The sequence below is a fragment of the Borostomias antarcticus genome (genome assembly GCF_949987555.1).
Source record: "Borostomias antarcticus genome assembly, chromosome: 11".
Lineage (NCBI taxonomy): Eukaryota > Metazoa > Chordata > Actinopteri > Stomiiformes > Stomiidae > Borostomias > Borostomias antarcticus.
The window spans coordinates 26,033,182-26,044,892 of record NC_140244.1 but is presented as its reverse complement, the minus strand read 5'-3'; the positions used below and the strand labels follow the sequence as shown (position 1 = coordinate 26,044,892).

The following is an 11,711-nucleotide window of genomic DNA, read 5'->3' as shown; positions in this document are numbered from 1 at the left end:
ATTGTGACTAAGGGGGGTGGAGGAGGTGTGTGTGTGTGTGTGTGTGTATGTGTGTGTGTGTGTGTGTGTGTCTCCCTCTGAAATCCCTAAAATGCCATGTAATTAAAAAAAGAGCGTTGAGGCATAAACACTGGAGGCTCAGGGGAAGCCAGGGGCTGTGTGTGTGTGTGTGTGTGTGTGTGTGTGTGTGTGTGTGTGAAGAGTTAGTGCTTTCTCATATGTGAGAAAAGCCATTAAGAGCCCGTAATCTGCTTAACCACCACCAGGCCCCTTTAATAAACCGATACTCTAAAGAAGCCAGCGCTGCTAGAGTGACCTTAACACACACACACACACACACACACACACACACACACTTAATTATCAGTCAAATACCACGAGGGCGGCGCACCAATCCCGTGAGTGGCAGAGAGGGGTGAGGGGATTCATGATGACCAGGCTGGAGGATCAGAGAGATTGAGGCCATTTTAGTAGAATGACTTTAGAGCGTATTCCTCTCCTCCAAGGGCTCGACCTGCCCCCTTCCCTCTGCCCCTGGGCATTAACATGGTCTCTCCTCTCTCTCTCTCTCTCTCCCTCTCTCTCTTCCTCCCTCTCTCTCTTTCTCTCCTTCACCCTCTCCCTCTCTCTCTTCCTCTCTCTCCCCTCTCTCTCTTCCTCCCTCTCTCTCTCTCTCCTTCACCCTCTCCCTCTTCCTCTCTGGGCATTAACATGGTCTCTCCTCTCTCCTCTGCCCCTGGGCATTAACATGGTCCCTCCTCTCCCTCTCTCCCTCTCTCTCTTTCTCTTTCTCTCCTTCACCCTCTCCCTCTCTCTCCCTCTCTCTCTTCCTCCCTCTCTCTCTTTCTCTTTCTCTCCTTCACCCTCTCCCTCTCTCTCCCTCTCTCTCTTCCTCCCTCTCTCTCTTTCTCTCCTTCACCCTCTCCCTCTCTCCCTCCCTCTCTCTCTTTCTCTCTTTCACCCTCTCTCTCCCTCTCTCTCTTTCTCTCTTTCACCCTCTCTCTCTCCCTCTCTCTCTTCCTCCCTCTCTCTCTTTCTCTCCTTCACCCTCTCCCTCTCTCTCCCTCTCTCTTCCTCTCTCTCTTCCTCCCTCTCTCTCTTTCTCTCCTTCACCCTCTCCCTCTCTCTTCCTCCCTCTCTCTCTTTCTCTTTCACCCTCTCTCTCTCTCTCTTCCTCTCTCTCCCTCCCTCTCTCTCTCTTTCTCTCTTTCACCCTCTCCCTCTCTCTTCCTCCCTCTCTCTCTTTCTCTCTTTCACCCTCTCTCTCTCTCTTCCTACCTCTCTCTATCCCTCCCCCTCTCTCTTCCTCCCCTCTCTCTATCCCTCCCCCTCTCCATCTCTCCCCCCTCTCTCTCTCTCCCCCCTCTCTCTCTCTCTCTCTCTCCCTCCCTCGTCTCAGCAGGAGACCCAGTGAACTGTATTTATTGGTTGAAAAGTATGAGAAGTATTTGTGTGATGTGGTTTTTCATATTGTTCACCACAGTGAGTCTGGGGCTCTTTTCTGTGAAGATCTCCTTCATCTATCTTTTATCACGGGGGCGATGGAGGGGGGGGGCTCTCTCTACCTCGTTTTACCCTCTCTCTCTTCTCTCCAGAGGAATCCTGCTCTACTCCTTCTCTCTCTCTCTCCTTCTCTCTCTCTCTCTACTCCCCGTCTCTCTCTCTACTCCCTCTCTCGCTCTCTCTCTCTCCCTCCCTCTCTACTCCCTCTTTCTGTCTCTCTCTACTCCCTCTCTCTCTCCCTCGCTCTCTCTCTACTCCCTCTCTCCCTCTCCCTCGCTCTCTCCCTCTCTCCCTCTCCCTTGCTCTCTCCCTCTCTACTTCCTCTCTCTCTCTCCCTCTCTACTCCCTCTCCCTGTCTCTCTCTCTCCTCTCTCTCTCCCTCTCTCTCCCTCTCTACTCAATTCAGTCCATTGTGCTTTATTGGCGTGAATGTTGAAGTCTGACAATGTTGTCGAAGCGGTTTACAGCCCAGGAACACAATACTATTTTGAATAGGAGGATAAATGCAATCTCAAATCAGTGCAATCCCCAAATTACATGACTGCCAAGTATCAATACTAGAGCTGGGTATCGATACTGATTTCCAAAAATGAATGAATGAATGAATGAATCATTGAATTAATTAATGAACTATTCATTCCTTCAATTATTCATTCATTCATTAAATAAAAGATCGATTTTGGGATTCATGAATCCATTCTGAATGATTCAGAATCGAATCAGAATTGATGAATCGATCTTTTAAACCCAGCCCTAGTGACCGCGCCCCAAACTTGGCCACGCCCTGCGCAGGAGGCCTGTCCAGCACCACGGACAGCGCCACAAGGGTGAAGAGGCCGCGACCCGACAGCCCAGGCCCCGTCAGCACCTCAGACAGCGTGGCCCGGAGTATACAGGCGGTTCCGGGTTGCCGGGCAACGCTACTCCCCAGCTGCTCCCCATTCCCCAATCAGGAACCAGGAAGGAACACGCACCGGCTGCACCCGATTGACTAACGAGCCTAAAGTTTGTTTCCCCGTCACCCTCAGAAGCCGGAGCAGAGCCCCTGGGAGTTAAACGAGGCCCCGAGGCCCTGGGGGAACCGACCCCACGACCGACGATATCTTCAGTTTGCCTTTTTGAGGTTATTGTGTTGAATAAATGCACCGAGCTTGTGCTTGGCTGTGCTCCACCTGGTGTGTGTGTGTGTGTGTGTGTGTGTGTGTGTGTGTGCACACAATGTACATGGAAGATTCACTGGAATTTTGCAGTTGAGACAAAAACTAAAAGCAGGTAAACTAAACGATGGTAAATGGACTGCACTTATATAGCGCTTTTATACAATGGCCTCTCATTCACCCATTCACACACACACATTCACACACCAATGGCGGCAGCTGCCATGCAAGGTGCTAGCCTGCTCACTGGGAGCAATTTGGGGTTCAGTGTCTTTCCCAAGGACACTTCGACATGTGGGACAGGAGGAGGTGGGATTGGAACCACACACTGTACGATTATTGGACTAATGAACCTCTTTGTCTACGGGCTGAAGACTCACTCATCCAGCATCACTGCTGCTTGATGTTGATGTTAAACAGCGTTGGATTCAAGTTTGCACCCTTCTAATCTCTCTCTGCTCTCACTTTAATGTGCTCTCTCTCTCTGACTCTACTATCAATGTCTCTCTACTCTCTCTACTGTCAATGGCCGCGTTTTCCGATAAAGAACCTTCTTAAGGAACCCTTCTTAAGCAACTCTTTGTATGGGAGTTAAGAAGTTCTTTGGAGTTAAGTGCTTCTTAACTCGTTTGGGAAACCCAGCCAATGTCTCTACTCTCTGTCTCTCTCTACTCTCAATGTCTCTACTCTCTCTCTCTCTAATCTATCTCTGTCAGTGTCTCTCTACTCTCTCGCTCTGTCTACTGTCAATGTCTCTCTACTCTCTCTGTCTCTCTCTGACTCTACTATCACTCTCTCTATGATTCTCTAATCTGTCTCTCTCTGTCAGTGTCTCTCTACTCTCTCTGTCTACTGTCAATGTCTCTCTACTCTCTCTGTCTCTATCACTCTCTCTCTCTGATTCTCTACTCTCTACTCTGTCTTTCTCTACTCTCTCTACTATCAATGTCTCTCTACTCTCTATCAATGTCTCTCTACTCTCTCTGTTCTCTCTCTCTCTCTACTATCAATGTCTCTCTACTCTCTCTCTCTGACTCTTCTCTCTCTCTCTACTATCAATGTCTCTCTACTCTCTCTCTCTGACTCTTCTCTCTCTCTCTACTATCAATGTCTCTCTACTCTCTCTCTCTGACTCTTCTCTCTCTCTACTATCAATGTCTCTCTACTCTCTCTCTCTGACTCTTCTCTCTCTCTATCAATGTCTCTCTACTCTCTCTCTCTGACTCTTCTCTCTCTCTATCAATGTCTCTACTCTCTCTCTCTCTCTGACTATCTCTATCAATGTCTCTCTACTCTCTCTCTCTGACTCTTCTCTCTCTCTATCAATGTCTCTACTCTCTCTCTCTCTCTGACTATCTCTATCAATGTCTCTCTACTCTCTCTGACTCTCTTCTCTCTCTCTCTACTATCAATGTCTCTCTACTCTCTCTCTATCAATGTCTCTCTACTCACTCTCTCTCTCTGACTATCTTCTCTCTCTCTCTACTATCAATGTCTCTCTACTCTCTCTCTCTGACTCTTCTCTCTCTATCAATGTCTCTCTACTCTCTCTCTCTGACTCTCTCTTTATCAATGTCTCTCTACTCTCTCTGACTCTCTTCTCTCTCTCTCTACTATCAATGTCTCTCTACTCTCTCTACTATCAATGTCTCTCTACTCTCTGTCTCTGACTCTTCTCTCTCTCTCTATCAATGTCTCTCTACTCTCTCTCTCTCTGACTCTCTTCTCTCTCTCTCTCTATCAATGTCTCTCTACTCTCTCTCTCTCTCTCTCTCTACTCTCTCTCTCTTCTCCCCTTCAGGTGCCCAGCAACAGTGGCCTACATAGACGGGTAAGAACGGGAGGAGCCGTTTCCGTCTGCTGTTCAAGACTACAGGATAGGATGCACTAGTGTCCTTGACCAATCACCACACTGCAACAATAGCACTATCTTTAGCACTGCAGCGTTGTTCTAGCATGGCTGTATTTTATCCGTCTTTTCAACATCACAAAGTCAACATTTTCACATTTACCAACACCGTCAAGCGTTTTCGTAGCCACCGCCGCCGCCGGCCTCAAGCTGGTTTCGTTCCCTCCTTTCCTAATCCATCCTAATCAAGCCGGTGAAACAAAGTGACAGTTGATTATCACTGTGTACTTTCTCGCTGAGAGCGCAGCTGGAACAATGTGTTGGTGTTTGTTCTCCAAAGGTCCCTGAACCCCATTCTGTCAGACTGCGCTAGGATTCGAGCGCTAGCAGAGATAGCCAACTGTGGAATCGGCAGGACTGTAGCACCTGTTATCTTAGCCCTGGTAGATGAGGAGAGAGAGAGAGAGAGAGAGAGAGAGAGAGAGAGAGGAGAGGAAGAAGAAAGAAATGTCTAGGGAGAGATGACAGTTGGATAACTGGGCGAGACGAGAGAGTATAAAGCAGGGTAGAGTTGAGAAGCACTACAATGACAAGGTAGGAGATCAAAAAGACTTGGATTAGTCCTCTTCCCCCCCCGGCCTGCTGAGATGCTGCGCTGGATGTCTACAGAAACCAGACACTGGCCTCATTCTGCTCTCTCTCTCTCTCTCTCTCTCTCTCTCTCTTTCTTCCCCTCTCCTCTCTCTCTCTCTCTCTCTTCCCCTCTCTTCTCTCAAACCCTCCTCCCCATCCAACACCCACTCCTCTCCCCCCACCCTCCTCTCTCTCAGCCCGCACCCCCACCCTCTCATCTGTCTTCCTCAACACCCTCCTTCCCTCCCTCCCTCTGCTCTCCTCTCTCAACCGACTCCTCCACCCTCCCTCCTCCCCTTCCTCAACACCCTCCCTCCTTCCCTCTGCTCTCCTCTCTCTCAACACTCCTCCACCCTCCCTCCTCCCCCTTTCCTTAACACCCTCCCTTCCTCCCTCCCTCTGCTCTCCTCTCTCGCAACACTCCTCCACCCTCCCTCCCTCCCTCCCTCCCTCTCCTCTCTCAACCGACTCCTCCACCCTCCCTCCTCCCCCTTTCCTTAACACCCTCCCTTCCTCCCTCCCTCTGCTCTCCTCTCTCGCAACACTCCTCCACCCTCCCTCCCTCCCTCTCCTCTCTCAACAGACTCCTCCACCCTCCCTCCTCCCCCTTTCCTTAACACCCTCCCTCCCTCCGCTCTCCTCTCTCAACGACTCCTCCACCCTCCCTTCCTCAACACCCTCCCTCCCTCCCTCCCTCCCTCCATGTTTCAGTGTCTCCCAGCATCTCTGCTCCAGCGTTAATGAAAGATGGGATCTGTCCGTTAATAGATCCCTACCGATCACTGGTACAACTCACCCCTCTTATTAACATCTCTGCTCCAGCGTTAATGAAAGATGGGATCTGTCCATTAATAGATCCCTACCGATCACTGGCACAACTCACCCCTCTTATTAACAGATGGGATCTGTCCATTAATAGAGTCCTACCGATCACTGGTACAACTCACCCCTCTTATTAACAGATGGGATCTGTCCATTAATAGATCCCTACCGATCACTGGCACAACTCACCCCTCTTATTAACAGGTTATACTGCACAGACATTAATACACATACTGTACTGTATAAACTCAATTACAGGTCATACCGTAGAGATTAATGCACATACTATATAAACAAAATAACAGGTTTTACTGCATAGAGATTAATACTCTATAAACTCAATAACAGATTATACTGTATAGAGATGAATGCAAATACTGCAGACACTGTGGGTTGTTGGTTGCCCTGAGTCCAGGTTTAAAATATACTTTTTTTTGCTTTATTTTGTCATGCCAATAAAGCACCCTCAGTTGAATTGAAATTGACAGTGTGACAACGGTTCATCTAGCCAGACTACAGGCCCTGCATTCCCAAGATGTGCCCAGACCAACATGCTACTATGATAATCATAGGGGACCAGAGACAGGAATATCGACCGGGAGCTTGAAAGAGGAGACATTAAACGAAGGGTGTGTCTGAAATGAATGAATATCTTTGATCTGAAATCGGTTTAGTTCACCACATGAAAACCTGCGTTTTTCACTACCATGTGTGTGTGGTTCATCCACAGCAGGGTGTGCGAGCGTGTGTTTGAGAAAAAGAAAGAGAGAGAAAGAGAGAGAGAGAGATTGTGTGTGTGTTTAAGTCACTGGGTGTGGCTGTGGATTGGTGGCAAGGGTCCCATCTTTAATATGAGCTCTCCAGAAGCCTCCTCAGCTCATGAAAGCCAGTCCCAGCAGCCATCTGCAGAGCTGTAATACCATGATCACACAGCACTTATTCAGGGGTTCATCTCAGGAGATGACAATGACTTCTCTAATCTCTACAGACCCACTTTTCTCTCTCTCTCTCTGTCTCTCTCTCTCTCTCTCTATGCATAATTAAAATCCTGAGAGTCATTGATGCCAAGTAAAGTTTGACAACAATGTGTGTGTGTGTGTGTGTGTATGAGAGAGAGAGAGAGAGAGAGAGAGAGAGGTGGAGTACTGTAGTTTATAGCAGCGATAGAACTCTCATTCAATAAAAATCACATGATCACAGACTCCAACTATATGTCCAACAGTTATCTTCATGAAGCTCATATAGATGAGCTTGATAAATGGATGATAAAATGATCAAAGGACAATAAAGATATTAACTAAATATATTTGCAATGAGCAATGTAACCCAAATAGGCTACCAATTTCTGCTACCCTTTTACTCCTTCCTCTTTTTAATCAAATATCTCATCTCATCCATCTCGCTCACAGATGGGCTGTACTGATCCCATGCGCGTGCTATCCAGGTCATGTACAGTAGACCTCGGTAGCTCGCGGGTGTACAGTATAGTCGCAACAAAACAACACGCGCACTCGCACAGCCCACTGCGCAACCAGCAGCCCCTCTGAAGGGCATCCTCCCCATAGCTCCACACACACTGACCCGACCACACCCCCGCCGAGGCACGCACACACACACACACACACACACACACACACACACACACACTGACCCGACCACACCCCCGCCGAGGCACGCACGCACACACACACACACACACACACACACACACACACACACACACACACACACACACACACACATGAACCGACCACACCCCCGCCGAGGCACGCACACACACACACACACACACACGCACACGCACACGCACATACACACACACACACACTGTACACAAACACCCGCGCGCGCCCGCAAACAAACACACGCACACACAAACAAACACGCAGGTACACACACACATTGACACCTGTGTACCAACATGTGGGATAGCACAGTAGTCTACCACAGGAACAATACCACTGACTGCGACACCGCTGACAGCCGGCTGGCCTGGATACAGTAGCCTGACCACAGGGCACACGGGGACAGGGTGGGGGGAGACGGACAGCGTGGATGACAGGATGCTGGCGGACACACCACTGACCTATAAAAATGTGTAGATCCTCAGAGCGCCTTGACTGGGAGAAGACGATTCATCCAAAGTCTCAAAGCCGCCTTGGATTCTTAATGCGATAGAAAAATAAACAAAAACAGACGGGCGAAAAAACGGCAGCAAGTTCAAAGCGATCGGACTTCAGTCCCGGACTGCGGCTCCATCACTCATCATATTTACGACATGAGGCGAACAACTAAACGTAGCAAAGTCTAGAAAATATATGCTCAATACATGTGTTCTTCTACACCCGTTTTCTTCCAGGCAGTTGGGTGTCAGACACCGCACTAGGCTACTTTGGCGGAGGCAGAAATAACGCGGCAGCAGAATAAAGAAAAGCTTTCCATTCAGTCGGTAAACAACATTTTGCTCGTTATCATAACAACACTGGCACCGGCAACGTGGGTGCCCGTTTCTCACCGACCGGATTATTTATGACCCACACAGAGAAGGGGAGGAAACGATTTTTTTCTTCCCCTGTCGAGGCGTGTCATTGATTTCCCATTCAAGACAGATGTGTTGTTTTCATCTTTACGCGGTGCCCCGGGGGACACCGGATTCCCCCATCCCGGTCCAGATGTGCGCGTGCTGCCCCGCTCTCAGCATCTTCCTCCTCGTCCTCGCATCTTCAAAGTCTGGAAGAAACACACAGCAAGCTATACCGTCTCCAGGTCAGACAATGGCACGCTATGTTTTTTCTCTCTCATTCTAGGCTGTCAAATTAGGATGATTGTCGCTCCGCACACAAAGGCCCCACAATAACACGGCAATCATAGGCGCACATGCTCTCCAACTAATACGCCCCCAAAGCGCTCGGAAGCCTCTCCCGTATCCACGGACGCCAATAGTAGGAGATCACAACGCCGTGCCACTACAAACACAGAGCTCCAACCACGTCCTCCCATCAGCCCCCCGTCTCCAGCCTATCCAATAGCGCACGGCTGTTCCCGTGGCCCGCTGAGATCCGCGCTCTTCATTGGCAGCTGCCGATCCACACCCGAGATGCGTAAAAAATCTCGCTCCCGTCCTTTTCGTGGTCTACGCCTTTTGTATATTTAGTTGTGTTGTTCTCTGTATTTTATATGTCCTTGTGTCTTTCTATGTGAAACTTTGCTGCCTTCTTGGCCAGGTCAGTATTGTAAAAGAGATTTTATCTCAATGCTTTTTATCTGGTTAAATAAAGGTTAAATAAAAAATAAAAAATTTTCAGGGGTGTGGGAAGTGGGTTTGTCGATACAGTTTCATGCCACTGGCTTTTATAACACTGTTATAAATGGAATGCAGTCTTAGCCTGTCGTGTTGTCAGTCCACGAGCATCCCTCGAGATGTGACAAAAGATTCCTCTATAGCCTATAGAAAGTCATTCCTGCTGAATAGACGGCAAATACATCTGCCAGAGACTCAAGACACGTTATCGAAATGTAATTGTGGAACTGGCGTTTTCCTCCCACTCCTGTCACACAAACGCGCGCTGCCACCGGCAGATTAAACGGGATTATAATCCGGGGCCTCTGTGGGATTAGAAGTGGCCGGAGGAAGCACGAGACGGCTGGCATATCCTCAGCAACAGTTCCGGTCGCTCAGGCGTTCAGAGAAAGACGCCGTGTGAACTAGCAGAGGACACATTCCTGTACAAGACAAGATATACAACATCACCAACGGGAGATAATTATAATACAGGCTTCACTGTCAACGAGTGGGAAGAGTTTCCCTTGGATGTAGAATGCAAGTGCAGAGAGAGAGAGAGGGGGAGAGAAGGAGAGAGCGAGAGAGAGGGGTGTGAGAAAGAAAGAAAAAGGGATAGACAGAAAGAGATAGAGGAGGGGGGGGGCAATGAAGCGGTCTAGTAGTTTTATGTGACAGGAGGATTAAATAGGACTGCTTCTCATGGCAGTTCCACTTCCTACCAGGAAAACAAAGGGGCTCTTTCAGAACCAGGAGACACACACACACACACACACACACACACACACACACACACACACACACACACTCACACACACACTCAATGATCCTGTCTTTCAGCTTTGTAGTAGGCTATGGGTATCTGAGAGCAGGTGTGTGTGCTTGTGACCACAGTCAAGGACGTGGTATTCTGTAGTGTTGTCATCGGTGCTGGCATCATATTCATCATCATTGGATCATTAACATTTGCTATGACACGGAGCGACCTCATAAATGGTTACTTTGGTGACATCGGTGTTAGCATTTTAAACACAGACACATTATGCTTTTAAACAACAAACACGGTGCTTATCTACCACCCACAGTAGCAGATGTTACTGCACCAGCCCCACACCACACTTAATCTCCAACCTGAACTACAGATGTTACAAACTAAAACACAGATGGGTGTGAACATATGGTTAAGTGTCATAATTTAATACACATACCTGTATCTGCTCGCGTTCTCACCAGAGGTAGGACCTCACGATGGACCACAACACAGGAGGCAGTTCCCTCTGGTGGAGAAAATGGGAACTACAGACAACCAACCGCCTTTCTGCCTTCTTTGAAGTAATCTTTGATCTAACACGATGAGAGATAAGTGGAAGCACATGCTCCTCTACTCTGCCGCTGCATGTCAGATCAGTGAATTATGATGATGACGATTGGAGGAGGGGAAGATCCACCACACAGACAACAGATTTTAAAACAACCGTTTTTCTGTATTAAAAGCTTGATTTGGTACATTTACAGTGATCTTGATTTAAAATATAAAAAAAATCCTCGCACAACATGAAGAACAAGGCTAAAAGCAGACTTTGGCAGGTCAGTGACAGTATTAAGCAGAAGGTCCAGATCTCTGAGGTACACCGTGGCTCAACCATCCTCAGCTATAGTATATTCTATGGCCACCATCACATCACGCCTTGAGAAGAACACACGACAGCACAATTCAGGATGGAACGTTTAGCGCCTGTGTTGCTTTCGATCATAAGTCACTGGTCGGTGAGCAGAGCGCGAAGACGTTTACATGCTGTACATACATGGATATGTCCTCATGGATATGATGACATAAAAGGCATCACTGGTGTCTGAATTTACAAAGAAGACTTTAGAACAAGGGTTCTCTACAGACTCTGGTGGAGAAGACTTTAGAACAAGGGTTCTTTACAGACTCTGGTGGACATGAATACAGACTGTGGTGGAGGTGACTTTAGAACAAGGGTTCTACAGACTCTGGTGGAGAACACTTTAGAACAAGGGTTCTACAGACTCTGGTGGACATGAATACAGACTGTGGTGGAGATGACTTTAGAACAAGGGTTCTTTACAGACTCTGGTTGAGAAGACTTTAGAACAAAGGTTCTCTACAGACTGGTGGAGAAGACTTTAGAACAAGGGTTCTACAGACTCTGGTGGACATGAATACAGACTGTGGTGGAAATGACTTTAGAACAAGGGTTCTTTACAGACACCGGTGGAGAAGACTTTAGAACAAGGGTTCTACAGATTCCGGTGGAGAAGCCTTTAGAACAAGGGTTCTACAGACTCCGGTGGAGAAGACTTTAGAACAAGGGTTCTACAGACTCCGGTGGAGAAGACTTTAGAACAAGGGTTCTACAGACTCCGGTGGAGAAGACTTTAGAACAAGGGTTCTACAGACTCCGGTGGAGAAGACTACACCATGAGAACCACCCCAGGTGGA

The 11,711-nt window shown here is 48.2% G+C and overlaps 1 protein-coding gene across 1 annotated transcript in view; it reads right to left on the bottom strand.

Moving 5' to 3' along the window:
- ccdc120a (coiled-coil domain containing 120a) overlaps positions 1-11,711 on the bottom strand; it is a gene marked incomplete at its 3' end in the record, with an annotated part of 26,947 nt that overhangs the window by 3,348 nt on the left and 11,888 nt on the right.